The sequence below is a fragment of the Dendropsophus ebraccatus genome, chromosome 1, assembly GCF_027789765.1.
Source record: "Dendropsophus ebraccatus isolate aDenEbr1 chromosome 1, aDenEbr1.pat, whole genome shotgun sequence".
Classification (NCBI taxonomy): domain Eukaryota; kingdom Metazoa; phylum Chordata; class Amphibia; order Anura; family Hylidae; genus Dendropsophus; species Dendropsophus ebraccatus.
In genome coordinates, this window is record NC_091454.1 from 183446276 (window position 1) to 183473723 (window position 27448).

Genomic DNA, 27448 nt, shown 5'->3' on the forward strand with positions numbered 1-27448 from the left:
ATGGACCTTCACTGTACTTTATCCTCTTCATGGCATATAATAAGCTTATGCTTTGGGCATGCATAAGCCTATGATCTGGGATCCAATTAATACTAGCAAAAATACTAACCACTTGGGTGGGATGGGTGGATTACATGACCAAGTAGAAGCAGCCACTCCCCCCATCTGAAATACAAGCAAAAAGACAAAAAAACCATTCATACTAGGAAGGAGCACATTGCTATGGCTGAAATTGCAAACAATGGGCCCACACTAGGCTGTTGATTTGTACAACATAGATCTATTATATAGCATCTGCATGTGGCCTCCATTAGATTGGGTTCCCACATGTGGCAGGGCTGTGTCATGATGTGCCAGTGACTGCAAAAAAATTATTAAGGCATCTGTGTATGAAATAAAGTACGTGCATACAGTATAGCTGCTTTCATTACTGCATAGTCCTACATTTGAAGTTAATAGACTAGCCATTTTTATGAAACACTGTAATATTGAGTCAATTTGCAAAATCCATAGTTCTGTTTACGGTAATTTATAGTCTGGAAACAAGCTGCAGACAACACACTATATATATAATTTATTAAACCTCACAATAGTGTTATACTCCCACTCCACTCCTGTTTATTTTGTAAATAAAATAAATCCCCTTACACGTGTGAATACCCTTTATCAAATATTTACACAGTAAATACACTATTTGTATTATAATATGTCAATATTATGGTTATTGAAGAACTGACGGAATGTATCAGTCACAGATTGCTTTAGATGGACAATCCTCCTGAGCGGACCTCTTGCTTAAGAAAGTGGCACGAGAGAAAGAAATAAGAGAGTGTAGGAGAAGGAGCTCAATAGTTTTATTAACGGAAGGGCACTGTACCGACTACAGAATGTCTTTTTTAAGAGAGAACTTTTTCTCCAGTCACTTTGTGTCTGGCCCATTTCATAAAAAAGAGTAACACAAAATCATATTTATGTCCACCAGGGGCGTAACTAGAAATGGCTGGGCCCTATAGCAAACTTTTTATTGGGACCCCCGTTCCCAACTGACCACTAAGCCATCAAGTCTTCATGCAAGCGCTCATCAGGAGTGTTTGCAGTTTAAGAGGATTTACCATCAGGTACACTCTCTTTAAAATTACACATGAATCGAACGAAGCCAGCATGTGAACTGTAGCCTGGTTCCCGCATGCGGCGCCATTCTATTCATGGTTATCAGAATCAATGGAGCCACGTCATGGAGGGGCAGGGGTTTCCTCCCACTAGGGCTTTACCCCCGGTCCGTTAACCATGAATAGAATGACGCCATACGTGGGAACTGGGCTGCGGTCCAAAAAAAGGACTTCCCCATGCCGGCACCATTCGATTCATGTGTAATTTTAAAGAGAGTGTACTTGATGGTACATCCTCTTTATGGTGCGTTCACACCTACAGGATCTGCAGCTGATTTTCTGCAGCAGATTTCATTTAAATAACTGAACACGGCATCAAATCTGCTGCAGATCTGCTGCAGATCCTGTAGGTGTGAACGCACCCTTAAAGGGACATTTGCAGAACCCTGGAGCCCTGGTGCTGCAAATGACGACAGCTCAGGGGGCCCAGTGTATTTCAGGAGTGGTCAACGGGGTAGTTACGCCCCTGATGTCCACTTTATGGCCACAAATCCTGGCCCAACCACAGTTCTGATGACTTGAACTGATGCTGATACTGTTCATCAAGTCCATGATGATAGGAGAAGATGGATGGATTACAACATAAAAGGGATAGTTCACAAAAAAAAAATTCAAATCAAGTGGTGCCAGAAAGTGCTAGAGGTTTGTAATTTACTTCTATTAAAAAATGTCAAGTCTTCCAGTATTTATCAGCTGCTATATGTCCTGCAGAAAGTGGTTTATTAATCCCTGTCTGAAACACTGCTCTCTGCTGCCATCTCTGTCTATGTCAGGAACTGTCCAGAGCAGTAGTAAATCCCCATAGATAACCTCTTCTGCTTTCCAGACTGGAACGAATACTACTTCCTGCAGGACATACAGCAGCTGATAAGTACTGGAAGACTTGAGATTTTTTAATAGAAGTAAATTAAAATCTCTGGCACTTTCTGGCACCAGTTGATTTGAAAGAAACATTTTTAGTGTAGTTTTAGTTTTAATTTGCAGTGTAGCTGTAAATCCAGCACTGCGTAAGGACAATAGAACACCTACTAGACATTGCATGACTTAGTACACACTATGAGGCAGATATATCATCATTTGAGCAATACAATTCTACTTTACACCAGTTTGATAAATCTCCCCCTATGTGTCTCTCCTGCCCTGCAGCCACTCTCTCCTCCCAACCCCTTTCCACAAATCTCTGTTGATAGCAGCTGTAATCTGATCTCTCAGTGAAGTTGAAAAACCATCTCCTCAGTGTCTCATGGTACTAGTTTTACCATTGAAATTGCATGGCACTTTTCTGTACTTGCATTTGTATTACAAAGTTTCTTATCTTTGCTTGTCTACTTAATTTATGAAAAGTTATTTGTCGCTTTACGTACATGAATTATATAAAAGAGCACAATATTCTTAAGTCATACATCAAATGCACGTGCATGAAAGACTGACAAAAGTGAAATAATGCCATCAAAGTGATAAAAATCAATGACAAAAAGACAATATTACATCATTAATACAAAATGCCCATCTATTCATGAATATGGGTCACAATCAATCTTACCCCCTGCCAGCTCATGCCATTCTGTCTATGTGGATATTGATAGAAGTACGTAGAACATTATGGCGCTGATTTTTCGTGCATGTGGTGGTGGCAGATTGTTACATCCATCTTAGATACTAAAAAAAAAAGGACTATTCCACCATGGTACAGCTATAGTGCCTCCATAGGTTGCTTCTAGCATAGCACCTACTTTATTGACTAAAGGGAAACTATTAGCAGGTTAAACCTACTAATAAGTCCCTATAGGGTACCGGGTGATGAGGATCAAGGCAAGTATCTAACCTTCATCCTTGGTGCCGTTTTCGGGATATTAGCAGTCTATTTAAAGCGAATGTACCATTAGGTACATCACTTTGGGTTTCTTACATGAATGGATCGGCGCTGCATGGGAATGCTGGTGGCACTGTCCTTTTTTTTAACCAAAGCTTGGTTCCCGCACACGGCGTTGATCTATTTCCAAGAACCATCCGGGCATGAAGCACTGGGGGCGGGCTAGCTGGCCCCCAGTGTGGTAAAACCTCTTCTGTGACGCGTCTCCATTGATTCTAATGGTAGCCTCGCCCCCCAGTGCACCGAAGGGAGGGGAGATCGTCACACTGGGGGCTGGCGGGCCTGCCCCCAGGACTTCATGCTTGGCCGGTGCTTGGGAATAGCTCAGCACCATGCATGGGAACCAGAAGGCGGTTCAAAAAAAGGACAGGGCCACCAGCATTTCCGCTCAGCACCGATCCATTAATATAAAAAAAAAAAAAACAAAGAGATGGACCTGATGGTATATTCACTTTAATATGCTAATAAGGCATTTCGGTGGACTGGGGGCGAGGCTACCTCCCTCTGCCCTGGCTGTACTGTGTTCTGTTCTGGAGACCTCATCTACAAAAAGATATTAATAAAATAGAATGGGTCCGAAGACGGACTACAAAGATAATGGATGATCTGAGAGCACAGCTCAGTAGTGCTCTATGTCTTGGGTGAGGGTGTTCTGAAGAAAAATAGAGACGCAGGGTCCCCTCTTCTGTGTGAGTTGTGTATGAGAGACATCTTAGCAGCTAGTCTCCACCAACTGCTGAAAAATTGCTGGCGGAGTGGGAAAACTGGTGAAAAATGACAGTTACAAGTCACACATATAATGAAAGAAAATTGAGGAAATTAAGGGATTTGTCCTATTCATGCATCCTTAGATTAACATTATTCAGCTCTAACTGCAGATATAAATGTCCTGAGTATATTTTTTGGAGATCTGTACAAAACGCAGACAAATTCTGAAATATGTGGAAGCATGTCATCTCATCCTCTGGGGTATTCGATTGGCTTTGTACTTATTCACCTAATGATATTAGATGAAGAAGTACAGTAATGGTCCTTATTGATTCCACTTCCCATTTTTCTTTACATTATCCATTGAAGGGACATTAAGAAAAGTCACATTTCCCGACAGTTCCCGTAAGTTCCTACTGACATCTTTATCATAAATATCAGAATAAATTCTATATAGACTCCCTAGTAATGGGATCAATTATGGAAATATGGAGAAGGACTTAGGGAGTATTTATTAAAGGTTTTTCACTAGCCTTGGGTATTAAATTTATGCACATTTTCCTTTTCCTACTTTTCCTACATATTGCACAAAATTTGATAGCATTGTGCAAAAATGTACAGTGTCACAAAATGTACAGCTTTTTTGCACTAGCTTTCTGGTGAAAGAATTTATAAATTTCTCTCCTTTGAGCACATTTTAGGATTCAAATAATAAAAAAAGAAAGTCCCTAGCACAGAAAAAAAAGCAAACAGAACCCAAAAAGATTGTTGACAGAAAAAGACCACCTGGTCCATCAGTTTTTATCACTGTAAGGCTATGTTCACACTACGTAAGTTCTGCAGAAATCACAGCCGTTGTTACATGTCAATTTTCCGCAGAAAACCCTGTCAGTGCACACTATGGAGTGAGCGGCTCCGGCCGCACGCTCCATAGTGTCCAGTGGGGAGTTCTGATGCGGGCGCGCACTGATGCGCCCTCATAAGAAGTCAGCGGCCCAAAAGATCATTGGATGATCTTTTATGAGACCATAGTTTTCTCCAAGCATCTACTACTCTTTTGGTAAAGTAATATTTTCTCATGTTGCCTTTGATTAGAGATGAGTGAACTTGCTGAAAATTCGGGTTCACAAGAACCTGAACGATTGGCATTTGAATCCCGCTGCCTGGAGAAGGTGGATGATGTCCTTTATTGCTGCGATGAAATTGACTTTAATGCTATGCATTGAACTCTATGGAACGATGAACGTGCAATGCACACAGTGCCTAAAATTACGGCCATTGTCTGCATAGTATTCAAAATAATTATCATGACAATTCTTTTTGGACGTCTATTGCATGCAGCGGGCATTATTTTTTAGTTGTTTACACACTATTCTTTTTTCTCCGTCCTTTCACTGTTTTTACTGTTAAATTCAGGGGCTTTTTAATTAAAGACGCACACAAAGGCCAATCAGTCCACTTGACCTAGAATAATGTACCAACAGCCGAAGAGAAAAAAAAACGCGTGTCATGATGGTTATTTTGCCATCCACACAGACAATGTCCGTCATTTTATACACGGTGTGCATTGGAAGTCCATGCTTCAATTGACTTTAATGCATTGAAGTCGTTTTAAATAGAAAGGGCAGACGGCTTTTCAAATTTTTTGACGTTGTGTGAACATAGCCTATGGCCGATCGTTCGGGTTCTTGCAGACCCAAACTTTTGGCAAGTTCATTCGTTTGGATCTTTCCCACAACTAACCTCAGTTTTTGTCCGCTTGTTCACTTTTGTTTTTATTAAAAACTCTTTCCCCCTGAACCTTATTTAGTCCTTTACCATATGTAAAGGTTTCGATCACGTCCCTTCCCCCCCCCTTTTTTTCCTTCTTTCCTCCAGACTATACAGATTCTCTATAATGGTGCACCCTCACACACCCTTTTTCCACTACTGTGGACTTCCATCTCCATTACTTGCATACTAGGTTAGGGTGGGTTCACACTATGGAATCCATGCGGATTCCGTGGCTAGTACCTTCTCACGGCCGTGCGCCCTTCCGCTGGCTCCATAGACACCATTCTATAGGTGGGCCGATTCCGCTAGCCACCGAAAGAATTCACATGTCAATTCTTTTGATGGAATGCAGAATCCGCTCGTGCATAGAATAGTGTCTATGGCACAGGCGGCGAGGCACGCAGCTGTGTGCGGGAACTAGCCACAGAATCCGCCGGAATTAATCCACACAGATTCCGTAGTTAGAACCCACCCTTAGTCATTTGGTAGAGCGGATGAGGAGTGTAAGCGATTTACTAGTCTTTTAATCACGTAGCGCCAAAATCTGGTTTACACGTAACATCTCTAGAGTCTATAACAAATCATCATATAACTGATACTTTATTGCGGAATAATCACTGTCTTTATAGCTACTGATTTATTTGTGCCTTATGGCTGCATATTTCTGCTTACAGGACATGCAGAATTGCAGACCTTTTCTTGTCCTATTGTTATAATAGAGACAGGATACATAACTGCTAAGATACCCTGCAAGTTACTAGGTTTGGGGGCATCGGGACCCTTAGTACATATGCCTATGCGTCAATTTCAAATGATAAAGCTGGTGCTTTAGTATTCACTCCTAGTCCCAGCAGTTCCATGCAGGAATGATTTGCAGGTCATGTCGCCTCATTAGAATCCCCCCACCTTCTGTTACCATTTATATCTTACCTTAACAGATGTATTTTTAGCATTGCATTTATGCCAGGAAACATTACCAAATTTAACAAGATCTTTGGCAACCATGGCCTAACATGTCTCCCCCCCCCCCCCCCCCCCCTCAATAAAAATGGCTTTCGGCTCATCTCACCCACCCCTTTCTTCAGTTCTTATTGGGTTTAGGAAAGGGGGGAGGATACAATTAACCCAGACTGAAGGAAAGCCAGTGAAAGTTGACAAATGAGATGCCGCCTTCAATTCTTGCAGTTCAATTAAGCTAAAAGCCTTTCCCTCTCCAATGCTCTGCAGTCCTTGCAATGTCTGTTTGCAGAGGAACTAATGCAGAATTCCCCCGATGTTAAGCAGCATCTTCCTAATGGCCGTGATTTAGCAGGCCTCCCTGGCAGTGGTGCTGGGCTTTAATTAGAAGAGATAATGTCAGGACCTGCTCCCCACTCCGACCCATCTCATAGACTCCGACACATTTTAGGAATGTTCTGCGCACATCCCGCTTGTTTTACAACATCTGCCAAAAAGCCGATCTGGCAGCAGAGACAGATTAATATACAAGTGTTTATTTCTAAGTGCACTGGGAACAACCTCCAGGGGGGCCATTACATTGCAATGATTGCTCATAGGCAGGACACAGACCTACTGCTAATCCACCGACACATAGTGCAGCTGACGTCTCCGTAATCGATACAATCATTGGGTAATATGATATACAGCCCACCTATATCATCTATATAAACAACCGTTCCAGCTGTAAAAATGTTATCGGAGGAGAGGAATAACCCCTGGACTGATGCACTTAATATACAGACGAAGCAGGGTTTGTTAAGGTAAATAGTGCTGCGAGGTGAGGATTCAGTGCTATCTTGTGGCAGGACTGTTAGATGTAATGGGTTTAGCTAATTAAATCATATAAATTGCTTTTATGGTGTAATTAAATGAAGACGCTTTGCAAAGGCGTATTCCCACTGCACCCCCTTTAGTTATAACCCTATAGCTGGGGACATAGCGAAAGGTGATGCGGATAAAGGCAGAAGAGGTTTTGATAAAAAATTCACTAGTAGTATAAGTAGGTGGGGGCACATTACAGAGTTGGCATTGGGACCTGGTTAATGCTTATCGTACATGACACGTTTTCATATATGTACCTATAGCACATGGTGGTGGAAAAATCTCCATGATCAATGGACCCATTTAAAGGGGTACTCCAGAAAACAAAATGCTTTTAAATCAACTGGTGTCAGTTATACAGATTTTTAGATTTGTAAATTAATTCTATTTAAAGTGACCCACAATCTGACCCCACAAACCACTTGTACCTTCGGATAGCTGCTTTTAATCCATGATCTGTCCTGCGGTCCGTTCGGCAGGTGATGCAGTTATTGTCATAAAAAACAACTTTTAAACTTACAGCCCCGTGCCCAACGGCCGGGGCTTAGAATATCTGTGCCCTAACTTTGCACCACCCCTCTGTCCCTCCTCCCCACCCTCTTCATCATTAGGAATGCCACTGGAACATTTTCTCTATGCTGAACGTTGCACAGGTGTCTTAACGATCCAGCCCATGTGCCGGGCTGACACAGGTGGGGAATAGGAGGCAATCTGCCTGGAGCATTTCTAATGATGAAAAGGGCGGGAAGGAGGGACAGAGAGGTTGTGCCAGCCTAATGCATACACAATCCAGTTTAAAAGTAATTTTTTAGTTAGCATCACCTGCTGAACGGACCCAGGACAGATCTTGGATTAAAAGCAGCTATCTGAAGGTACAAGTGGTTTGGGGTGGGGGGGGGGGGCAGATTGTGGGTACAGAGTCGCTTTAAAATTCTCCAGTCTCCAGTCTTATCAGCTGCTGTATGTTCTTCAAGAAATGGTGTATTCTTACCAGTCTGACACAGCACTCTCTGCTGCCACCTCTGTCCATGTCAGGAACTGTCCAGATCAGGAGAGGTTTTCTATAGGCTATTTGCTCATTCTTTGGACAGTTCCTGGACAGAGCACCCCTCCCTGCAGGACATACAGCAGTTGATAAGTACTGGAAGACTTGAGTTTTTTTAAACAGAGGTAATTTACCAATCTGTATAACTTTTTGACACCAGTTGATTTTTTTTCCCCCCACAGAGTACCCTTTTTATACAATTGACTTTAAATACACAGGGGTGTAGACATTTTCTGGTGTGGATTTTCTGCTATAAGAGATCCGCTTCATGTGAACATACCCCCCCCCCCCAAAAAAAAAAATCTGGTGCTAAAAGACTGTCAGTCAACTTTTCGTTTTCTTTTCTTCAGCAAATGAAATAACATATCAATTCATATGACATATTATTTGGGCTATTGCCTAGGCTATATACAGCAGTATTACCTTCACAATATGGCAATACAATGATAATTTTTGAGCTAAAATTAGGAGACGCTCTACTGTATTTATATGTTCTATGAAGCAGGGTCCTATTGTAGTCTTCATAGCTCTGTTTCTCTCATAGGGCGCTCCATATACCCTGCTACACATGTATAAGCGGCATAGATCCTGCTTTGCATACCACATTAACGAAGTATAACAGTAAATAAATAACAAAAATCATAATGGAGCTTCATATCTTTGATTTTCTCTTTTGGGCTACACAGGTCAAACCATCTGTGGGCCTTATAATTTCTCCCTTGTCTCGGTTTCCAATACCGGTATTCATTTCCCATGAATGGTCTGAAATGACGCCCCCTGTCTCCTCTACAAATCATATTTTACAATTAAATTTATCCATACAAAAATCATCTGAAGTTGAAACAGATTTATTATGGTTTATTATGTTCTATCATTTATTTTCTATTGTTCTATTGTTGTCTTGAAAATTCAAAGTACAAAGCTCTAGTGTAATTTTTAAGTTTCTTCTATTTCTGGTTATACATTATTCTAGAATGACTAAAATTGTCATTAAAATAGAAATAATTGATGACTTCAGCCAGAACTGACGCTAGATTTGTAAGTTTCCTTTGAAAAAAAGATTAGTCAGAGTTTTAGGCCTTATGCACATTGCAGCATTATGGATCAGTGTCTCCCATAGGGGTGCACCTAGCTTTTCTGCTGCCTCAGGAGAACAGCAAAATAGCGCACCCTACTCCAAAAACAGAGGGTGGGGGTAGGGAGGATGAGTATGCAGAAGTAGAAAGGAAAGCTGTAATGATTTGTAGGTTCACGTTTTATTTAGATTTTTTTTATATATTAACTGTATTGGATTTATTAAAATCTAGGTGACATACTGTGTAGGATTTGCAGTGTAAGGGTACAAACACACACACACCGTGTACGCAGCAAATACACAGCAGATCTGCAGCAGATTTGATGGTACAGATTTGATGCTGTGTTCAGTTATTTAGATCTAATCTGCTGCGTATTTGTTGCGTATTTGCTGCGTATCGCAGCAGTAAATACGCTGCGTATACGGTGTGTGTTTATACCCTACAAACACACACAGCAGATATGCAGCAAATACGCAGCAGATACGCAGCAGATTTGATACTGTGTTCAGTTATTTAGATCTAATCTGCTACGTATCTGCTGCGTATCGCAGCAGTAAATACGCATCGTATAAGCCGTGTGTGTTTGTACCCTTATACTGTACTTACTGTACATGCAGATAAATTATCTACTTGCCCACACTTACTATTTGTCATTATACATCTTTATCTGCACATTTATCCTTATAGGTGTACATAGTCCATTAATAGATAGTAAATAGATATAGCATTAGACCCAAGCTTAACACATACGTAAAATTCTACACACAATCTCATAAACATGGTAACAGAATTAAAGGGGTAGTGCGGCGCTAAGAAATTATTTACAAAATAACACATATTAGAAAGTTGTACAACTTTGTAATGTATGTTATGTATGTGAATTGCCCCTTTCCCCGTGTTCCCCCACCCCCGCACGTGGACCAGGAAGTGTAGTGTACCCCTGACGCGCGTCGTCCCCCGTCCCCGATCTTCTGTCAACGACGTAATCTTCGGGAGGCCGAATCGATGCAGCCGTCCCTGATGCCGACCCCCTCTGCCGCGTCATCAGCTGCTCAGCCACGATTGGCTGAGCATAACTGTGCTCAGCCAATCGCGGACAAGCTCAGAACATACATATATATGTTTCCAGATCTAAATGTTATTAAATCATAGCAACAACACTGCAATTTTGCGGCTCTGAATGAATCTTAAACACAATGTTTTTGCTATTTTGTGCAACTAATGTAAATAACAATATATATTCGTTTTATTAATTTGCCTCCCCCTGCAGTCAGACAAGAAAAACATTTTTAAGTTGTTTTATATGTTTACTTAATTTTCACTAAATATATGTATTTGTCTATTATATGGGTGTACATATTTTTGTAAGTGTTTTTATTCTTGTAGTTAATTCATGGTGTAACCTACAGGTAGCACCCCAGTGATCTTTAATATTAAGGTGCTAATCTATTACATTGTTATATACATTTATTTAGGGTAAAGACTGCAATGAAAAGTCAACATTGCTGTTGCTCTTTGTAATTGCTGGAAAAAAGGTCCCAAGTGATGAGCAAATTTATTTGTTCAGAATTTTACAAAAAAAAATTTGATTTGTTTGAGTTCATTTTTTTCATAATTTCTTTAGGTAAATCTAGTACAGGAGCATTTTCCCTGTGCTATACTTACTGAGCAAGCAGGTACACTCATTTCCCTGCTTTTACATCACTTATACTGTATGACCCAAGGAGTTGGTGCTATGCATGGCCACTTAAAGGAGAAGTATTTTTTTATATGTTATTACTTATGGAAAGTTATACAATTTTCTAATGTACATTAATTATGGGAAATGCTCATATACTATTTCCCTTAATTTAGTGTATCAGGAAGTGTTAGAATTCTTTCAGAAGCAGTGACGTCACGACGAATGGTGTAATTCCTATGGAGTGTCCAGCAGGGGGCAATCTATATATAGAAGTCAATGAGTACCATTGACTTCTTTATATAGTGTGCCCCTGCTGGACACTCTATTGAATCATTTGATGTGTATGTAATGTAATGTTATGTACTGTACTTTGTGATTGAATACATTTATGTAATACTTTGGGGAGCAAGTTTCCTTGCTCCCCAAAGTATCCCATAAATGTATTCAATGAATACATTTGCAGGGCACCGAGCAGGGAGGGAGAGAAGTGCCATCTACCTCCCCCCTCCCTGCTCGGTGCTGGGCACATATACACAGTACTGCTCCCCCATTATATGCAGATAATGGGGGAGTAGTCCCTGTGCTATCTATGCCCATCATATTGCCGCCGCTCACACAAGAGCCGCTCTTCATGCCCCCTCCTCCTCCGCTCCCCCTCCTCCTCCCGGCTTCAAACTAACTATCGCGCCACTGACTCCCCGACGCCCACGCTGCTGACTCCCACCCACCCGCTCCTAACACTATCCCGCCGCCGGCCGCCGCTCTCTGCTCCTGCATGCCGGTCGCGTCAGCCCTCCCCCACCCCGGCCGGGGACACCAGGAAAGACCGGGAGCGCCGTGCTCCCGGCCAGGGTGGGGGAGGGCTGGCGCGGCCGGCATGCAGGAGCAGAGAGCGGTGGCCGGCGGCGGGATAGTGGGAGTCAGCGGCGCGGGCGGCGGGGAGTCAGCGTCGCGATAGTTAGTTTGAAGGAAGAGGGGGCATGAAGAGCGGCCCTTGTGTGAGCGGCGGCGATATGATTGGCATACATAGCACAGGTACTACTCCCCCATTATCTGCAGATAATGTAGTATATTGTCTGCAGATAATGCAGTATATGTGCCCAGCACCGAGCAGGGAGGGAGGGGGGAGGTAGATGGCACTTCTCTCCCTCCCTGCTTGGTGCCCTGCAAATGAATTCATTGAATACATCTATGGGATCCTTCGGTCTAGCAGGGGCGCACTATATATAGAAGTCAATGGTACTCATTGACTTCTATATATAGATTGCCCCCTGCTGGACACTCCATAGGAATTACACCATTCAGTGTGATGCTGCTTCTGAGAGAATTCTAACACTTCCTGATACACTAAATTAAGGGAAATAGCAGTATATGAGCTTTTCCCATAATTAATGTACATTAGAAAATTGTATAACTTTCCATAAGTAATAACATCATAAAAAAATAATTTTGTCCGGACTTCTCCTTTAAGGCCGGGTTCACACAAAAAACACAGCTGTAATTTATAACAACGGCCATATTTGCGCAAACACAGCAGTTGTTATGAAATACGGCTGTTTTTTTACGTAGTGTGAACTTAGCCTAAAGGTGTATTTCGGTGTTGGAAAATTATTTTTAAGTTTTAGTAAAACTATCATACCCAGAACATATAATTTTATAATATTATTACAGTGTGGTCACTAAAAGTAATTGCTTCAAGTGTTTTTGCTTGATTTGCTTCAACAGGAAGTGAAAAATTAAAGAACTTAAAGAACTGCAAATGTGGTATTGTGTGCAACTACAGAATGCTGCCTTGTGCGGAATAGTGCTTTTGCATACTTAGGGGGACATTTATTAAGTCCGAAGTTTTTTTACGCCAGACTTAAAAATGCCCCTGCATCTCCGGCGCTATGGAGATTTATGTAGAGGCGGACTGCCTCTACATAAATCCCGTGCGCGTCGGTGCGCACGGCAGAAAACCTACGGCACCTGAAAGGTGGAGTAGGTTTTCGGCGTATCTTTTGCCGGAGCAAAAGATAAATCGCGCGGACTCTGAGTCCGCACCCCCCGTTCCGCCCCCTCCAACCCCCCCCCCCCCCCCGCCGAACCCGTGGAAAGTGCCGATATGCGAATATTTTATTCACAAATCTGCCATTTGCGAATAAAATAATACACAAATCGTCACTTTCCGCCGATACGCACCTTAATACATGTCCCCCTTAGTGTTTGGAAGGATTATCTGCTGTGTAGAGCAATGCTCTGCAGGAGCTCTGGGAAGGGATATGACTGGAGTTCTGTGGGAGGGGAGTAGGCAGGGAGGAAGGACTGTGATTGGGAGCTGAAGGAAAGCAATGCATTCTGGGAATTGTAGTACAAAGCACCTGCTCAACCAGAATGTGTTAAGAGGACATGGTAGGGGACAGGGTTACAGACACATAAAATAAATGGGTTATGGTTTTAGAAAAGCCAGGTAGGCAATGCTATATGTTTTTGCAGCATATTTTATCTGGTAAGAATTCAAGTTGGCTATGAAACCAGAACAGATTATATGTCCCAATATGAGTGCAACCTACTAAAAGGAATCTCAGGAGGATTGTTTAACTCTAGCCCCAACATAGCATTAATCTACTCATAGCCCATACATGGCAGTAACATTCTCTCATTCCCCTTACATAGTGATGGTGGATACATCAAAGAAGTTCAAAAGGAGCCTGGATGTCCTCTTAAAATATATAATATCACAAGTTATGAATAAGAGATATGTGGAGATGGGAAATAAATCCAGAGATTTATTCTTGCTGCCATACTGTACTTCAGGAAATATTTTCTTTCCTATAAAATAAAGTCACTGCGTCATACGGTAGTAGTAATTCTTTAGCCTTCCTCAGGAACATTGTAGGGTGAAGGTTACTATTAGGGATGAGCGAACTTTTGAAAAGTTTGGTTCAGTTCGATCCGGCGAACTTTCATGAAGTTCGGATTCGTACGAACCGAACCTAAAAGGAACCTTGCTATCGGCTGAATAATTGCAGCTACAATAGTGGGAGTCGGATAGGGTATAGTTTCGTTTAGTTGCAGTTGCTAATATAATGAAAAAAGGGGGAAAAATCAAAGTGCAAAAATAGTGAAAAAAAATTAGCCAAGGTGTAAGTGATTACACGGGACATAGGACACAAAGTTCCTTAGACCCAGTAGGGTGGAAAACAGATATTTGACAGTGAAACCAGCAGCAGTAATATAACTGTATTGGACCCAGTGTGATGGAGAACAGACAATTGCTGGAGTAGGCAGTAGCACTTGATTGCACCCAGCCCAGTATGGTTGAAAAGAAACTATTGGAGGAGGCGGCACCACTTGATTGCACCCAGCCCAGTATGATTGAGAACATACTATTAGAAAAGGAGGAGGAGGAGGAGGCAGTACCTGATTGCACCTAGGCCAGTATGGTTGAGAACAGACAATTCACGGAGGAGAAGGCAGTACCTGATTGTACCCAGGCCAGTATGGTTGAGAACAGACTATTTGAGGAGGAGGAGGAGGCAGTACCTGATTGCACCCAAGCCAGTATGGTTGAAAACAGACTATTTGAGGAGGAGGAGGAGGCAGTACCTGATTGTACCTAGGCCAGTATGGTTGAGAACAGACAATTGACGGAGGAGGAGGAGGATGTTCAGCCTTTGAGTGGTGGCCTGAGAATCCTTGCTGATGATGTTGTTCAGTGCACTTTCCAGAACAGGGAGGAGTGGGATGATGTCGTTGATCCCATACTCATGCCTGCTCACAAACAGAGTCGCATCCTCAAAAGGGTCAACAATTGGCAGGACATGTTCGAAGAAACCTGTGCACTATGAGGTTTATCACATGTGCCATACAAAGTGTATGACTCAGCCCTCCCTGCTGCACTGCAGAGAAAAGGTTCCTCCCTTTGTGGGCTACAACACTTTCCACCGTTAGTTGACCTGGGGTCAGCCATTCATATATCTCCTTCTCCTGCCTACTGTGGCTTCGTTCACCCAGGCTCACAAAATGGAGGACAGCCTGAGAGCGCCGGGCCTGACATCGTTGGTAAGACACCGGGGCAGGTTGGACTGAAGTCAAAGCGGTGGATGGTTGCAAGCTGGTGGAGGCAGAACTTGTGGAGAACTGGCCCCCTAAAGCACCGGGGAGGTGACAGTGGCAAGAATGGGCTAACTTTCTGGTGGTCTTCTGGGGGAATGTTGAATTAAATGAAAAGATTTTTAGGGTGGACAATGGAATCCGCCTGAGCATAGAATGGAGTCTATGGGATCAGTGGAAATTCAAGTGGGAGCTCAGGGGGGGGGGGGGGGGGGGGGGGGGGGGGGGCGGGGGCAAGCGGCGTAATCTGTTGGGAGTTCTCCGCAAGAATTCCTTAGTGTGGACATTCCCTTAGCTACAATACCAGGCACAGCCTACAAACAAGAGTGGCTGTAACGCCCGGAGTAGTGGATCCACTGGACCGGCACCAGCGATGGCACAAACCTCACCAGGGAGCGGAGTCTAAGGGGCCGCTGGTTTTCACCAGAGCCCGCCGCAAGGCGGGATGGACTTGCTGCGGCAGGCGACCCCCAGGTCGCTACCCCTGGCTTGGTTGCTGGTGTCGGCAGGCGAGGCGTGGCAGGAGATGGCACAGGCAATAGTCTGCAGATGAGAGATCACGTGACAGGCTGGACACGGGAACAGGTGGCGTGACAGGGGAACAGGAACCAGGAACGGGGACTTGGGACCAGGTAACGGACAGGACTCAGGAACAGGGACTTGGGACCAGGTAACGGACAGGACACAGGAACAACAGGGAGCTGGGCCAAACGCTATGGGAAGCATGTAGAGGCTCCAACACTAAGGACAGGGCATGCTGGGATTTATAGGGGAGTGATTGGTGCCACTAACCAATTAGGAGCGCACTGCCCCTTTAAATCTGAGACAGCCGGCGCGCGCGCGCCCGAGGAGGCGGGGACGCGCGCGCCGGCCGGCACAGACCGCGACATGCACGGAGGAGAGGTGAGGCGCCCCAGGGGCCGAAGCAGCAGCAGCGCCGGGTCCCTACACAAGGACCCCGGCGGCTGCACGGGACCGGAGGCGGTCGCGGCGGCAACCCGGGACGCGGGACGCCGCCGCGGCCGTGACAGTACCCCCCCCCCTTTGGCCTCCCCCTCTTTCTTGCCTGCAAATGGCACAGGAAGCCACAAAGTCTTTGACATCTTGGGATAGACTGGGCCACCAGTAGTGGCGAGAGATCCGTTGGCCGGTCTTACGGACTCCAGGGTGCCCGGCCTCCAACGAGGAATGTCCCCACTTCAAAATACCTCTTCGAAGCGCAGGGTGAACATGAGTCTTTCCGGGGGGTACTCTCCGAAGAGAGGAGGTGACGACTGGTACTAGGCGATCAGGCGGTAAAACGTGGCAAGGGACTGTGGGTCTGTGGACGAGGTCCTTCTGTAAGTTCTCCCGGTGGTGAGAGGACATGACCTCAGTCTTGGGTACGGAGAGAGGGTACACCTCGGCAGAGAAGGCATCCGCCGAGTCTTGGTCTTCTGCCGGTAGGCCGGATAGAGGCTTGGTAGGGACAGAAAACGACATAGTGCACTTGGTCTGAGGTGACTTGAGACACTGGTTGGAACAGTCCTGACCCCAACTGAGAATCTCCCCGGTTCTCCAGTCCAGCTGAGGGGCATGTTCTTGCAGCCACGGGAGTCCCAGGAGGACCGCGGGGGAAGAATGGGGCAGGACGTAGAAGGATATCTCTTCTTGATGTAAAGGACCCACCTGGAGGACTAAAGGTGCGGTCTGGTAGTACACACGGTCGGTAAGAATTTCGCCCGTGACCGAGGAGATAGTCAGGGGCCTGGCTAGTCGTGTCACGGGTAGCCGCCATCTTTGGACCAATGTTGCCGCAATAAAACTGCCTGCTGACCCAGAATCGAGGAAGGCAGTAGTCTGATGATTTTGTCCTGAGGGAGTCCGGATGGAAACTGGCATAGACAGACTTGGAAAGGTGGCATTCACACCTAGGGACACCTGTCCCACCGGACCTAGGTGCGAGCATTTTCCGGATGTTTGGGGACGTAGGGGACATCCCAGCCGGAAGTGGTCGGAACCACCGCAATAGAGACAGAGATTCCGCTCCAGGCGCCGGATTCTTTCATCAGGCGTCAGGTGAGCCCGTTCCACCTGCATAGGAATCTCAGGAGAGGGCTGGGACATCGAAAGGTCAGGATTCTGGAAAACCGGCGCCAGCTGGGGATGGCGACGGGAACGGCTTAGTAGATGTTCATGCCGAACCTCCTCCTCCCTCTCCGAAAAACGAGTATCAACTCGGGTGGCCAGTAGAATGAGTTCGTTCAGGGAGGTAGGCAGGTCTCGGGCAGCGAGCACGTCTCTCACCTCGACTAGACAGACCCTTCTTGAAGGTGGCCAATAGGGCGGCCTCGTTCCAGTCCAATTCAGCTGCCAGGGTGCGGAACTGGATGGCGTAGTCACCAACAGAGGAGCTGCCTTGAGAGAGGTTGAGGAGAGCAGTCTCGGCTGAAGAAGCACGGGCAGGTTCCTCAAAGACGGAGCGAAACTCGAATAGGAAGGCCCGGAGATTGGCAGCAACAGGATCATCACGGTCCCACAGTGGCGTGGCCCAGGCCAGGGCTCTACCTTCCAATAGGCTGATGATGAAAGCCACTTTAGAGCGCTCGGTGGAAAACTGACTACTCAAAAGTTCAAGAATCAAGAGTCAAGAATCCTCTGCACAACTTAGAGTCCCCAGAGTACTTGCTTGGGAGAGCCAGTCGGAGTGAAGAAGAAGCGTCAGGAGGTGGTGTGCGCTGGGCAGTAGTCTGCTGCTGTAAGGCGGCAGTGAGTTGCTGGATCTGCTGCGACTGTTTCTGGATTTGTTGCGCCTGCTGAGTGACCACTCTGGCGACGTCACGGAGATCAGGCACCTCGCCGGGATCCATGGTTGGAGCCTACTGTAACGCCCGGAGTAGTGGATCCACTGGACCGGCACCAGCGATGGCACAAACCTCACCAGGGAGCGGAGTCTAAGGGGCCGCTGGTTTTCACCAGAGCCCGCCGCAAGGCGGGATGGACTTGCTGCGGCAGGCGACCCCCAGGTCGCTACCCCTGGCTTGGTTGCTGGTGTCGGCAGGCGAGGCGTGGCAGGAGATGGCACAGGCAATAGTCTGCAGATGAGAGATCACGTGACAGGCTGGACACGGGAACAGGTGGCGTGACAGGGGAACAGGAACCAGGAACGGGGACTTGGGACCAGGTAACGGACAGGACTCAGGAACAGGGACTTGGGACCAGGTAACGGACAGGACACAGGAACAACAGGGAGCTGGGCCAAACGCTATGGGAAGCATGTAGAGGCTCCAACACTAAGGACAGGGCATGCTGGGATTTATAGGGGAGTGATTGGTGCCACTAACCAATTAGGAGCGCACTGCCCCTTTAAATCTGAGACAGCCGGCGCGCGCGCGCGCCCTAGGAGGCGGGGACGCGCGCGCCGGCCGGCACAGACCGCGACATGCACGGAGGAGAGGTGAGGCGCCCCAGGGGCCGAAGCAGCAGCAGCGCCGGGTCCCTACACAAGGACCCCGGCGGCTGCACGGGACAGGAGGCGGTCGCGGCGGCAACCCGGGACACGGGAAGCCGCCGCGGCCGTGACAGTACCCCCCCCCTTTGGCCTCCCCCTCTTTCTTGCCTGCAAATGGCACAGGAAGCCACAAAGTCTTTGACATCTTGGGATAGACTGGGCCACCAGTAGTGGCGAGAGATCCGTTGGCCGGTCTTACGGACTCCAGGGTGCCCGGCCTCCAACGAGGAATGTCCCCACTTCAAAATACCTCTTCGAAGCGCAGGGTGAACATGAGTCTTTCCGGGGGGTACTCTCCGAAGAGAGGAGGTGACGACTGGTACTAGGCGATCAGGCGGTAAAACGTGGCAAGGGACTGTGGGTCTGTGGACGAGGTCCTTCTGTAAGTTCTCCCGGTGGTGAGAGGACATGACCTCAGTCTTGGGTACGGAGAGAGGGTACACCTCGGCAGAGAAGGCATCCGCCGAGTCTTGGTCTTCTGCCGGTAGGCCGGATAGAGGCTTGGTAGGGACAGAAAACGACATAGTGCACTTGGTCTGAGGTGACTTGAGACACTGGTTGGAACAGTCCTGACCCCAACTGAGAATCTCCCCGGTTCTCCAGTCCAGCTGAGGGGCATGTTCTTGCAGCCACGGGAGTCCCAGGAGGACCGCGGGGGAAGAATGGGGCAGGACGTAGAAGGATATCTCTTCTTGATGTAAAGGACCCACCTGGAGGACTAAAGGTGCGGTCTGGTAGTACACACGGTCGGTAAGAATTTCGCCCGTGACCGAGGAGATAGTCAGGGGCCTGGCTAGTCGTGTCACGGGTAGCCGCCATCTTTGGACCAATGTTGCCGCAATAAAACTGCCTGCTGACCCAGAATCGAGGAAGGCAGTAGTCTGATGATTTTGTCCTGAGGGAGTCCGGATGGAAACTGGCATACACAGACTTGGAAAGGTGGCATTCACACCTAGGGACACCTGTCCCACCGGACCTAGGTGCGAGCATTTTCCGGATGTTTGGGGACGTAGGGGACATCCCAGCCGGAAGTGGTCGGAACCACCGCAATAGAGACAGAGATTCCGCTCCAGGCGCCGGATTCTTTCATCAGGCGTCAGGTGAGCCCGTTCCACCTGCATAGGAATCTCAGGAGAGGGCTGGGACATCGAAAGGTCAGGATTCTGGAAAACCGGCGCCAGCTGGGGATGGCGACGGGAACGGCTTAGTAGATGTTCATGCCGAACCTCCTCCTCCCTCTCCGAAAAACGAGTATCAACTCGGGTGGCCAGTAGAATGAGTTCGTTCAGGGAGGTAGGCAGGTCTCGGGCAGCGAGCACGTCTCTCACTCGACTAGACAGACCCTTCTTGAAGGTGGCCAATAGGGCGGCCTCGTTCCAGTCCAATTCAGCTGCCAGGGTGCGGAACTGGATGGCGTAGTCACCAACAGAGGAGCTGCCTTGAGAGAGGTTGAGGAGAGCAGTCTCGGCTGAAGAAGCACGGGCAGGTTCCTCAAAGACGGAGCGAAACTCGAATAGGAAGGCCCGGAGATTGGCAGCAACAGGATCATCACGGTCCCACAGTGGCGTGGCCCAGGCCAGGGCTCTACCTTCCAATAGGCTGATGATGAAAGCCACTTTAGAGCGCTCGGTGGAAAACTGACTACTCAAAAGTTCAAGAATCAAGAGTCAAGAATCCTCTGCACAACTTAGAGTCCCCAGAGTACTTGCTTGGGAGAGCCAGTCGGAGTGAAGAAGAAGCGTCAGGAGGTGGTGTGCGCTGGGCAGTAGTCTGCTGCTGTAAGGCGGCAGTGAGTTGCTGGATCTGCTGCGACTGTTTCTGGATTTGTTGCGCCTGCTGAGTGACCACTCTGGCGACGTCACGGAGATCAGGCACCTCGCCGGGATCCATGGTTGGAGCCTACTGTAACGCCCGGAGTAGTGGATCCACTGGACCGGCACCAGCGATGGCACAAACCTCACCAGGGAGCGGAGTCTAAGGGGCCGCTGGTTTTCACCAGAGCCCGCCGCAAGGCGGGATGGACTTGCTGCGGCAGGCGACCCCCAGGTCGCTACCCCTGGCTTGGTTGCTGGTGTCGGCAGGCGAGGCGTGGCAGGAGATGGCACAGGCAATAGTCTGCAGATGAGAGATCACGTGACAGGCTGGACACGGGAACAGGTGGCGTGACAGGGGAACAGGAACCAGGAACGGGGACTTGGGACCAGGTAACGGACAGGACTCAGGAACAGGGACTTGGGACCAGGTAACGGACAGGACACAGGAACAACAGGGAGCTGGGCCAAACGCTATGGGAAGCATGTAGAGGCTCCAACACTAAGGACAGGGCATGCTGGGATTTATAGGGGAGTGATTGGTGCCACTAACCAATTAGGAGCGCACTGCCCCTTTAAATCTGAGACAGCCGGCGCGCGCGCGCCCTAGGAGGCGGGGACGCGCGCGCCGGCCGGCACAGACCGCGACATGCACGGAGGAGAGGTGAGGCGCCCCAGGGGCCGAAGCAGCAGCAGCGCCGGGTCCCTACACAAGGACCCCGGCGGCTGCACGGGACAGGAGGCGGTCGCGGCGGCAACCCGGGACACGGGAAGCCGCCGCAGCCGTGACAGTGGCGCTGTTTTTGTATTGAAAAAAACATGGTCTTTCCTAAACTCAAACAGTTCCACTTCCCCTTACAGGTCTGTTGATGTCAACGTAAGTGTAAATTTTTTATATATATCATTTTTTGACTACTTCAACAGCATTTATGTACATAAAATCCCTATAAATCCTGTGTATATGTGTGTGTATCTCCATCTAACCATAAATACACTAAGTCAGTAACTTTTCCTAGGTTCATTTTAACTATTCTGCTGTTAATTGAGCGAATTCTTGGATTTATTTCTTGCCTCGTTTGGAAGCCAAGAACTTCAGAGCCGTGGTATCATGAAAGTTTTATCAATAAGAATAGGCTAATCCAGCCGAACGTGGACAAATGAGCCCTTAAATAGTGAATGGTTTCCTCTTGTGGTCTCATTTAATGCTCACTGCCCGTATACCGTGTTTTCAAACTGCATGAAATAAATCGGCATGAAAGAGGCAGCACGTGTACGAGGGGCGGGAGGGGGGATCTGAAAGCATCATCTGTGTGAAGTGTTCCTAATTGCATTTATTAAAATTGCCTTTTTTTCATCTTAATTAAGTTGCTTTCAATTATTTTGCAACCCTCCCCTGCCTGTGGGAACTGCTGGAGCCAGCGTGAATTCACACACCAATCTTCAGGAAGGCAATTTAGACTTTATTTTTGCTAAGGTAAGAAAAATTCCACCCCCCGGAAAAAAGTATCAGTTATTCCTCCCACAGATCCTTCTTCCCTCGGCTTGAAGTCCCGCAATAGGAATTATTAAAAAATAATTTCCAAAAAAGCCCTTCAACGGTTGCCCAAAAAGGTGTAGCGAACAGCAGGACGGCGTATTTGACATTCGCTGAGATCTGACAGATAAACTTGTTTGCTAAAATTTAGTCTTCCGCAGGAGCGTTTAATATGACAAGGTTTCAGCTCACGGAAATCCATTTATGGGATGTAAAACAGCTTATTCGCTGGGTTGTATACTCTCTCTGTGATATTAGAAATTCCGTTTAGTCTGTGAACTCTCTGGAAAGTGACTCCAGTATTACTTAGTGAAATTACCTTTATGGTATCCTCAAAGGAGAACAATATGTAAAGGTTGACTGTGGGGTAGAAAATGTTGACATTTCCAAATGTCTTACAGGTGGTATAATACAAAGTACTTTTAGAAAGATAAATACGCTCGCTGCATTTAACTCCTTTCCAACCCATGAAGTACTGTATGCTGGCTCAGGAGCCAGGTCTGCATCATACCCTATTGGGTGTAGCTTCTTTCTGTTGACCGCACTAATCAGTAATGACCGACATCAGAGATCACTCTGATGCCAGTTGTGAAATAGACTCTGTCAGTAGGTTTATGCTGCCTTATAAAACAGAAGCTACATAGAATATTGTATCACTTACATTCTTCTGTGCAGCTGATTCTTGAATAACAACGACAATAAATGGTCCTCTCCATTACGTGCGTGTGCTCAGTAGTCCTAGATATTCATGAGCATCCCTATACCTTGGCAGCTAGTGGTATGGCCTAAAACCCATTTTCCTGCATATCAGGAGAACGGCTGAGCAAAATAATGTAAGGAATACATTGTTGTGGTTTGTAATTCTACATTCATTCTGCCTTCATTAAAAAAAAATAAAAATACTGAATTCCAAAATTCCGGAGTTTTGGTCATTGTTGTTGCCTGGTTTGGCAGAACCCAGGGCAAATCAAAGTATTGCGCCTCCCACCCACACGATCTACAAATGTTATTCCCTCATCAGGTAGTTGACCACCACCAATTAAGTAGATGGAAACTCCCAGGATGCCCCAGGTAGGAAGTCAATGCCCACTTGCCAGAATGCCCCTTGTAGGCAGTAAATGCCCCCTTCACTTTGCCGTGAAGAGTGGCCCACAGGAGAAGGCGTATACAGGCCTCTGTACGTACAGTATGTATTATGCTATAAAGTGTACATAAAGGAGCAGAGATTTACCTCAGGACTCCCTGCTCCTGTACAGTGGCGAGAGACTGGCAAAGTCTTGCACCTGAGACAACCGCCCCCATGCCTTCCCCCCCCCCCTAACAAAGCCCTAACAAAGATTCAAAGGAGGAAATGTAAAAAAAAAAAAAAAAAATTATTAGGATCGGAACATTGTAAAAGATTATTAAAAAAAAAAAAAAAAAGTTTTTTTAAATAAAAAAACTACCAATGTGTGGTATCATTCGATTCGTAATGACATGTAGAAAAAAATTTGCATGTTTTTTTTCTATTTTATGAAAAAAAAAAAAAAATGGTAGAAAATAAGGCAAGGGCACAGGGCTTACCTGGGCAAGTGCCGGGGCCTACAGAGCATCTAGGGGCCCATAGAGGGAGAGGGGCCTGGTGTTCTAATATTCAGTCTGCTCACTGTAGTGCAGGGTGAGAGGGCTGAACATCAGAAGACACATGAGATGGAGCAGGACCTGCACAGAGAGAGGAAAGAGTGAAGGACCTCATCACATGACCCAGAGGTTCTCACCCTCACGCAGCTCAAGAGAGAGCAAGAGGGAGAAGACTGACCTGCAAGTGCTGTGTGTCAGTGTCTGTTAGTCAGTCAGTCAGTGTCAGTCATTCAGTGTCAGTCAGTGGGTGTCTGTGTCAATCAGTCAGAGTCAGTGTCTGAGTCATTCTGTGGTAATAATGTGTGTTTGTGTATGTTAGTGGTGTCTCAAGTGATTGTGCATAGTGGATGATGGGTGCATAATGGATGAATGAGGGGCCCGCTGAGGTTCTGTCACCCAAGGGCCTGCAAAAACCTGGAGCCAGCCCTGGTATTCTGGTCTGGTCAGTGGGCCGTAACTTTGCTGACAGGTTTTGAATCGCAGCAGGCAGAGGTATTCAGTCCAGAAGTTCTGTTGTCCCTTGGATTGTTTGTGTCATACTTGTAGTCTATCTCCTGGTTCTACAAATGTCTATGCCCAGTGACCATACATCTGTGCCATGCCCACTTTACATTACCACTGCAAATCCAATACAATTCTGGGAGCTACAAGCGAGTAACTCTATGCAGCAATATATCTGTACAAAGGTGTCAATCAGATCTATCCTGTATGGCAGTAAGCTATAGAAAAACACTATTTGAAACATAATTTACAATTTATTGAATACAAAATAAAGAATACGTGTGTATACATTAAGTGCCACCCATATGTATTGCTCCTTAGTGTGAAATCTGTGTCCTTGTCATATATCTAGAGCATTCTCCAAGTTCCCATGGTTACTATATACCTTGATTGTTCACAGCCCTATGTACTCCTTAACATAGAACTATTCCCAACTATTCCTCACTAGCTCTGTAACTTTACAGAGTGTTTATTTAAGCTGTAAGTCAAAAATGAACTGAGCCATGAAGTTTATATTTGTGCTGTCAATGTAAAGCTTTGCCTTTTCTGTTTTCACTGTTATAGCACGGTCTCTAGAGTTTGTGACTGCTATACTGTTATAGAAGGTCTATAGGGTTTGTGACTGCTATACTGTTATAGAACGGTCTCTAGAGTTTGTGACTGCTATACTGTTATAGAACGGTCTCTAGAGTTTGTGACTGCTATACTGTTATAGAACGGTCTCTAGAGTTTGTGACTGCTATACTGTTATAGAACGGTCTCTAGAGTTTGTGACTGCTATACTGTTATAGAACGGTCTCTAGAGTTTGTGACTGCTATACTGTTATAGAACGGTCTCTAGAGTTTGTGACTGCTATACTGTTATAGAACGGTCTCTAGAGTTTGTGACTGCTATACTGTTATAGAACGGTCTCTAGAGTTTGTGACTGCTATACTGTTATAGAAGGTCTCTAGGGTTTGTGACTGCTATACTGTAATAGCACGGTCTCTAGAGTTTGTGACTGCTATACTGTTATAGAACGGTCTCTAGAGTTTGTGACTGCTATACTGTTATAGAACGGTCTCTAGAGTTTGTGACTGCTATACTGTTATAGAAGGTCTCTAGGGTTTGTGACTGCTATACTGTAATAGCACGGTCTCTAGAGTTTGTGACTGCTATACTGTTATAGAACGGTCTCTAGAGTTTGTGACTGCTATACTGTTACAGCACGGTCTCTAGAGTTTCTGACTGCTATACTGTTATAGAACGGTCTCTAGAGTTTGTGACTGCTATACTGTAATAGCACGGTCTCTAGAGTTTGTGACTGCTATACTGTTATAGCACGGTCTCTAGAGTTTGTGACTGCTATACTGTTATAGAACGGTCTCTAGGGTTTGTGACTGCTATACTGTAATAGCACGGTCTCTAGAGTTTGTGACTACTATACTGTTATAGAACGGTCTCTAGAGTTTGTGACTGCTATACTGTTACAGCACGGTCTCTAGAGTTTCTGACTGCTATACTCTTATAGAACGGTCTCTAGAGTTTGTGACTGCTATACTGTTATAGAACGGTCTCTAGAGTTTGTGACTGCTATACTGTTATAGAACGGTCTCTAGAGTTTGTGACTGCTATACTGTTACAGCACGGTCTCTAGAGTTTGTGACTGCTATACTGTTATAGAACAGTCTCTAGAGTTTGTGGCTGCTATACTGTTACAGCACAGTCTCTAGAGTTTGTGACTGCTATACTGTTATAGAACAGTCTCTAGAGTTTGTGGCTGCTATACTGTTACAGCACGGTCTCTAGAGTTTGTGACTGCTATACTGTTATAGAACAGTCTCTAGAGTTTGTGGCTGCTATACTGTTACAGCACAGTCTCTAGAGTTTGTGACTGCTATACTGTTATAGAACAGTCTCTAGAGTTTGTGGCTGCTATACTGTTATAGAACGGTCTCTAGAGTTTGTGACTGCTATACTGTTATAGCACGCTCTCTAGAGTTTGTGACTGCTATACTGTTATAGCACGCTCTCTAGAGTTTGTGACTGCTATACTGTTATAGCACGGTCTCTAGAGTTTCTGACTGCTATACTGTTATAGCACGTTCTCTAGAGTTTGTGACTGCTATACTGTTATAGAACAGTCTCTAGAGTTTGTGGCTGCTATACTGTTACAGCACAGTCTCTAGAGTTTGTGACTGCTATACTGTTATAGAACAGTCTCTAGAGTTTGTAGCTGCTATACTGTTACAGCACGCTCTCTAGAGTTTGTGACTGCTATACTGTTATAGCACGCTCTCTAGAGTTTGTGACTGCTATACTGTTACAGCACGGTCTCTAGAGTTTGTGACTGCTATACTGTTATAGCACGCTCTCTAGAGTTTGTGACTGCTATACTGTTATAGCACGGTCTCTAGAGTTTGTGACTGCTATACTGTTATAGCACGCTCTCTAGAGTTTGTGACTGCTATACTGTTATAGCACGGTCTCTAGAGTTTGTGACTGCTATACTGTTATAGCACGGTCTCTAGAGTTTGTGACTGCTATACTGTTATAGCACGCTCTCTAGAGTTTGTGACTGCTATACTGTTATAGCACGGTCTCTAGAGTTTGTGACTGCTATACTGTTACAGCACGCTCTCTAGAGTTTGTGACTGCTATACTGTTATAGCACGCTCTCTAGAGTTTGTGACTGCTATACTGTTATAGCACGGTCTCTAGAGTTTGTGACTGCTATACTGTTACAGCACGCTCTCTAGAGTTTGTGGCTGCTATCTCTATGAAACGTTGGCACCCACCCTAGAAAATATGTTAAATACCTGTCTCCACCAAATGTACATCCACTTACCTCCCTGACTCTAACGCAGCAACCCGCACTCTGCCGCTCCAGTCCCTCGGTGTGCAGCCTCTTCTTGGTCTTGATACATGACGTCATTCAGCGCCTGTAGTGGCCTCTGCCACTGAATGGCTGAGCAGGCCCATCATGTCACTTCTCAACACCAGGAAGTGGCCTGCACACAGGGGAACCGGAGCAGCAGAATGTGGCTGGCATTGCTGGAGCCAGGGAGGTAAGTCAATGTAATTGTTTTTAAAAATATGCATATTTTCTGTGGGGTACAATCTGCTAGTCTGGGTCCCTGGTCAGTAAGGTGGGGAGAAAGCCTGATTTATCTTGCTGCCTCTGGAGTAGTTGTAGATTTCTGAGGTCACCATGGAACAAGTGCAGGTCCCAATGGATTTACTAAGAAGTGTGCACCTCTTAATAAATCCA

General features: G+C 46.0%; 1 protein-coding gene across 3 annotated transcripts in view; it reads right to left on the reverse strand.

The window, feature by feature from the left end:
- The window catches only part of MEGF11 (multiple EGF like domains 11), a 426707-nt gene extending 402983 nt beyond the window's left edge, over nucleotides 1–23724 (reverse strand). For all 3 annotated transcript variants that reach the window (XM_069985852.1, XM_069985860.1, XM_069985843.1), the window contains exon 1: nucleotides 23640–23724. The gene's annotated coding sequence lies outside the window, so the exon portion shown is untranslated. The remainder of the gene's footprint in view (nucleotides 1–23639) is intronic.
- Between the last annotated feature and the right edge of the window lie 3724 nt (nucleotides 23725–27448).